The sequence below is a fragment of the Pseudopipra pipra genome, chromosome 1 (genome assembly GCF_036250125.1).
Source record: "Pseudopipra pipra isolate bDixPip1 chromosome 1, bDixPip1.hap1, whole genome shotgun sequence".
Lineage (NCBI taxonomy): Eukaryota > Metazoa > Chordata > Aves > Passeriformes > Pipridae > Pseudopipra > Pseudopipra pipra.
Window position 1 is genome coordinate 26472318 of NC_087549.1, and position 6387 is coordinate 26478704.

Here is a 6387-nt window from a genome sequence, read left to right on the forward strand (position 1 = left end):
TCAATAGCTGGAATCAATGGAATTAAAGCTTATGAATGTATTATATATTACTTTCTTCAGGTCAAAACAGAATACAATGGCATAATCATTTTCCACTCTAAAGAAACTAAGAATAAAATAAACCAATATTTTACAGAGCACCTACTGAGCCAACTGGGAAAACTCCGGATGCTTACTATGAGTTGTAATGATTGCACTTTAATGAACATTATTCAGTCCTAAAGTCTACAATACAAATAAGTCAAGCTGCCTTTTCTCCCAGTATATTGGCAATGCACTACTGGTGTTGGTAAAAATGAGTCTGTACTGGTAAGGAGAATTTTACTGTAAGATATGCAAATTTTGGGTGCACATTTGAACCGTGCTTCACTAGTACAAAAAGTTAGACCATGATCAATGCCTAACCAGTGTTTGCTTAAGTCACTTTTAACCCAAAGGGAAGTGTATTATGATCCTTTGCACAAACATTCAGAAAGTAAGGGAGTTTTTCCAACACTTAAAACCTTATTTTCTTACTTCAGTATGTGTCATATTAAATGCAACTTGCAGACATACATTTCACTTAAGTGCCTCTCTCCCCCATGAGCTTTTTTATTTATTTTTATGTTTTAAATATGAAATATTCAAATTATAATTCAGGAGAGCCAATGTAGTTAGCTGTAAAGATAAAGCAGCATCCAAGAAAACAACAAAAAAAAGGTATTTGAAAAATAGTTTTGAAGATGTTTTTATGTTAGTATTCAATTTCTGAAAACTTTCCAGGCTGAAATAAGCATCGTTGCTACCACACTGTTCAATATATTGACACTAAGTTTGGTTTGCAACTCATTCATCCCTTTACAAGTTACTGCAAGAAACAACTCCTAAACAGCATGCTTAATTTCCCAGATGTTTGTGTGAAATTACTGTCATTAATCACCATATTGATTATCTTTCTTCACTTTTCCAGGATTCTTCTATTTAAAGTGTTACCCTGAAGTGACATGTAGAGGCATTCTTGTTACCCATGACTAGCTCACTTGCTGTCTAATTGCTAGATAAGAGATTTACTGTGCAGTGCTTTTTTGTTGTGGTTCATAGATAATTTTTGCTTTGATTTTCAGCATCAGTCAAACAATCTCACCATGACAAATGGCAAGTGTGGCTGCATTCCCCTTGTTTCTACACCAGGAAGTTGTTATTCTGTCACAGTGGCCAGCTTCCCACTGCATGTCTTTAATCATACTGTGATTAAAGTAATAGATTCAGTTTAAAAAGATCCTGAAGACTTTTTCTATTCATATTGTTCTTTTGTGAGGAAATACTATATTATCTGTGAAGGACTAGCTTTACAAGGAAGATGTGGAGTATCGGAATACTGTCACAATGTCAAATGTTCTCAAATTGCTCCCAGGTCCTGTTTCCATGGCAGTCCACACTATGTGTGCATTGCAGATTTTGTTTTGGAGTGCACTAGCTAGGTCTTTTAGACATAAAACCTGTGTTTTCTTTTGTGAGGCAGTTGTTCCAGGAATCATTCTGGCACACTGGGTGAGGTAGCATCACCCCTTCCATATGACCCCAGCAGATATAAGCTTTCAGGCATAAGGCATGTTCTGAAAATACCTCAATTCAAAATGAAATAAAACCTCACAGTTCACAAGAAGTTCAGTTCAGTTAGAAGAATGATGAGTTTTTGAGTCTTGTTTGGGCATAATTGACAACTAGTAGGGCACTCTTTATATTCAGAACAGTAGCAAGCGCAGAGGTAAAGAATATTTTGACCTTCTACAAGATCAGCCTAGTCTATCAGAAAAACAGTTTGGGGTCCAAAATTTAAATGCCCCTTAGAAGTCGAGCAAAGGCCATAATTGCCAACTTGTAACTCCTAACCTGTGCCTGAAGTAATCACATTAGAGCTTTACTTGAATATAATAGATCTGGTGGCCTTTGGAAGCTGGTTCCTCTCTCCATTGAACAGACAGCTACATTTAGGAGTTAATTTAAGACTCTTTCTCTTCATAAGACATGTAAGTTAAATCAATTTTATCCCTTTCACCTGTCAGCCAGGAGAACAGAGATGTGGACAATAGAATAAATGCTGGGAACAGCAACACTCAGAGATCTCACACAATGAAAAGAAATGGGGTATGCTAGCACTGTCAGGAATCACAGTACAAAGAGGAAATAAAAAAGGAAAATGGAAAGTGAACTCAATACATGCTTCTCTGTATTTAATTATGTGACATGAACTTGCATACCTGACTTTCCTGCAGTTTTGTACTACCACTGGACACTGCCCAGACAACAACCAAATCTGAGTCTCCCACAGGAGACAGTCTTCCACAGACTTCTGCACAGTGAGTCCTTCCCACAGGCTGCAATTATTAGTGAACTATGTGTGTCTTTCACAGGGTGCAGGCCTTCAGGAACAGACTGCTCCAGCATGGATCTCCTGCCAGGTCACAAGTCCTGCCAGCAAACCTGCTCCAGCATAGGGTCCTCTCTCCATGGGGCCACAGGTTGTGCCTGCTCCAGTGCAGGCTTCCCATGGAGTCACAGCTTTCTTTGGGTTCATCCACTTTTGTGGGGTCCTCCACAGGCTGCAGGTGGATCTCTGCTCCACCGTAGACCTCCCTGGGCTGCAGAGGCACAGCTGCCTCACTATGGCCTTCACCACAGACTGCAGGGGAATCTCTGCTCCAGTGCCTGGAGCACCTCTTCCCCCTCCTTCTTCGCTGACCTTGGTGTCTGCAAAGTTGTTTCTTTCCCATATTCCCACTCTTCTCTCTGGCTGCAGTTACAGGGTTTTTCCCCCTCCTTCTTAAATACGTTATTCCAGAGGTGCTATCACCATCACTGGTGGGCTCAGCCTTGGCCAGCAGCAAGCCCCTCTTGGAGCCAACTCTAATTGTCTCTATTGGATGTGGAGGAAGCTTCTATCAGCTCCTCACAGAAGTCGCCTCTGTAGTACCCTGCTACTGAAACCTGGCCACGAAAATTCAATATAACCCTTTCTTGACTTCTTTTGTTTAAGACAACTAAAATTCAGGTATAATTAGGTCACTCCTCACCTATATGGAAAGCGCCTCCAGTGATTTTCTCGAAATTCATGTGTGCAGAGACTTTGCACATTACAAAAAGCATTGAGAAGGCACATTTATTGGACTATCCCATATGGACATCAGTTAGCAGGACAAGACGTAGGTGGGAAGAAAAAGAGACTTTGCAAAGGCAGTAGTGCTGAATGCCCTCTGAATGCAACCTACAGCTTTTGCACACACAGTCCTTTGTACAGCACTTTGCTTATATGCTGGCTTAGACCATACAGCTCAAGCTTATATCTTGTGAGAAACGTTACTGCACTTTCTAAACTCAGGTCTCTCAGAGGATGAAGGAAAAGATAAACTTGTATGCACAGAAAATTACTAATGTAATAAAAAGATGGAAATGAGGGAAAGATAAGCAATCTGTGACAAATGAGAAAAGAAATAAAGACCGGAGTTTTTAGCAAGAGTAGTTCTGAGCTTTGCTTTAAACTATATGGAAATTAATTTTGGCAATGGAATTTCTATTTACTTAACTTTGGGGAAAATCTGGACCATGCACATTTTTCTGGCTGTATTACTTATCAAGCCTAGGTATAATCACTAGTTAAAGAGAAAGCAGCAAAATAAATCCAGAGCAACAGTACCGGGAAAGTATAAAATGTCTGGATGTGAGAACTTTTCTCAAATCCTTTGATATGAAAGGGACATTGCCTAATGCTGTAAAGTCCTAATGACCTTTGAAAATGCAAACAGGGAATTGTAATCTCATTTAAATGTTAATTAAAAGAATTGAACCTACGTGGTTCAGAGAGACAAGAAATTGAAAGTTCTGAAGATTAAATTATTCCTTTGATGGGTCAGGCTACATGGTGCTGAGCAGTACGTATGCCTCTGTTGATGTGGGCTGCAGGAACAGCTCCTTAGGGGACAAAAGCTCTCGCTTCACTTCTCCCACCTCTCTCCAAATTACACCAGCACAATCATATGTGCCTGTTTATCTCGGAAGCTGTACAGTTCATGCAGAGCTTTCTTTTTTATACCTAAAAGTAATTATTTTAGCACTGGTAATCTTATTCCCCTGTGTCTCTTTTTCTTCATACTCTTTACATGGATTATTGCAGCAGTTAGTCCCAGACTGCAGCCTGGCAACCTCAGGAGTTCCTCTAAGGCTGATTCTTTCCATCTGTATAGAACATAAAGTAGTTTTGCAGCTGCTGTCATAGTCTTGTTCTAGAGTGAAAAAGATACCTAGGTGATAGCCACACTAACCTAACTGGAGTAGTATTCAACTTCCCAGCACAGTCAGATTACTTTTGTGACCTTTCATGAATCATATGATTGCCACTGGCCAGTTGTTTCAGTACTTTGTATTGAAATTAGCAGAAGCACCAATAAAGAGTTGCATGACTAAGCACTCCATACCCTGAGCACCAAAAATGTGATTCATAATAGTTAAACTTTTGAGCAAGGTGACACTTACACTTACTATTAAGAAGCATTGAAGAAGAAAAACAGTATGACTCTGCCTCTAGTTTTCTAGACACAACTGGGGTTCTGAATCATCATCAGTTGATGAATTGGTAAATTTCACATTTGGAGATGGTTGACTCATTCTATCATTGTCCCTGACGTGTGGAGCCTACTGGACTCCAAAGCCCCAGAGCTCAAGGGAATCTGTCTCTTCTTAGGAATAAGATGGCTTTCATCAGCTCAGTCTTCTTCCCTCTGTGTCTAAAAAGGGAAAATTTAGATATTTAATCTTCAGAGTTTTTGCCATTCTCTTAGCCCAGAGAGAGAAGAAGGATTTTAGATGCTGTTTAGACACTATTTCCTCAGCATTGTTTTTTTCCTGAGCCTTCATCTAGGAAATATTATGGCAACTGGTGTGAATATGATTCTAAACTGCCTCTCTAGTCAATGCAGAAGGAAATTAGACACTATCTTAGATATGAAAAAAAAGACTCTTTGTAGCAGATGTCTTAAGTTGGGCCATGCTAAATTCTGTGATGAGTCTGTGTTACTTCACACTCTGAGGTTGCAGCTGGCACAGTAAGTTCCTTGTGAGTGGAATAAGTTGGCTGATCTCCTTTCCCGGGACCGCTTGGTGGCTTACAGCAAATTTAGTCACTGTATCTGCTATCAGTACCCAGGTGCTGACCTCCTCTATGAGGAGAGTCCAGAGTTTCTCCATTACGCACTCAGTTCCAGCCGGCTCCAGTGGAACCAATGGTGAACACAACTGAACCCGTCAACAAAGTGTTTAGTGGCTCTGGGAAAATGTATTTAAGAATGGTTGAAAATACTACACAGGTAGTGAGGAGTGAGGGAAAAAAAAAGATGAGAAGCATCCCTGCAATCACCAGGGTCAAAGAAGAAAGAAAAGGAGATAGTGTTTCAAAGACCAGAGCAGAGATTCCTCAGCAGCTTGTGCAAGAGACCACGGTGGACACTGTGCTCATGGAGGATCCTAATCTGGAGCATGTTCTTTCTCAAGGACTGCAACTTGTGGAATGTCCCCACACTGGAGCAGGGGAGAAGTGTGAGGAGGAAGGGGCTGCAGAGAAAATTTGTCATGGACTGATCACAGCCCTCACTCCCCATTTGTCTCCCTCAAACATGGAGATGTAGAGGAATCAGGAGTATAAGAAAGTCAGGACCCTGGAAAAACGGAGGGCAAGGTGGTGGCTTAATTTTTCTGCATTTCTTACTATCCAAACTTATTTTAACTGTCAATAAATTAAATTAATTTCCCACCAGCTGACTATGATCATGGCAGTGATTATTAAGTGATCTCCCTGACTTTATCTCAACCCATGAGATTTTCCATCCTATTTTCTGCCCTTATCCTGTGGAAAAGGGGATGTGAGTAAGCAGCTGTATGGGTGTCTGTTGGACAAACATACCCCCCTGCAACTATTCTTTATGTTTATTTAACTTTATTTGATAGTATACTGGGCAAATTTTTTCCTGACACAAATGTCTGTGGACATACAAAATTCTGTATCTGTTTTCAGAATGGAAGAACATGGAGAGGTCAAACGGTCTTCATGGATTTGATTATCACAGTATCATCTCAAGTTGAAATGTCAGTATAAGATGTTATACAATAGTTGATAGAATGATAAGTATCAAATTTCTTCTGTAATTAGAAATAACTGATTTATGAATTGTGTAGATTCATGTCTTCCTAAAACTGCCTCATGATAGTTAAAGTGGAAGTGATTTTTTAGAGAGCTTTGTACAAAATCTGAAAAATTGCAGCCAAGTAAACTGCTCTATTGAGCAAAGTGACCTTAGGAGAGGGACTTGTAAACATGGGTAAATATAATACATGACAGTTGAATCAGAATTACTCTAG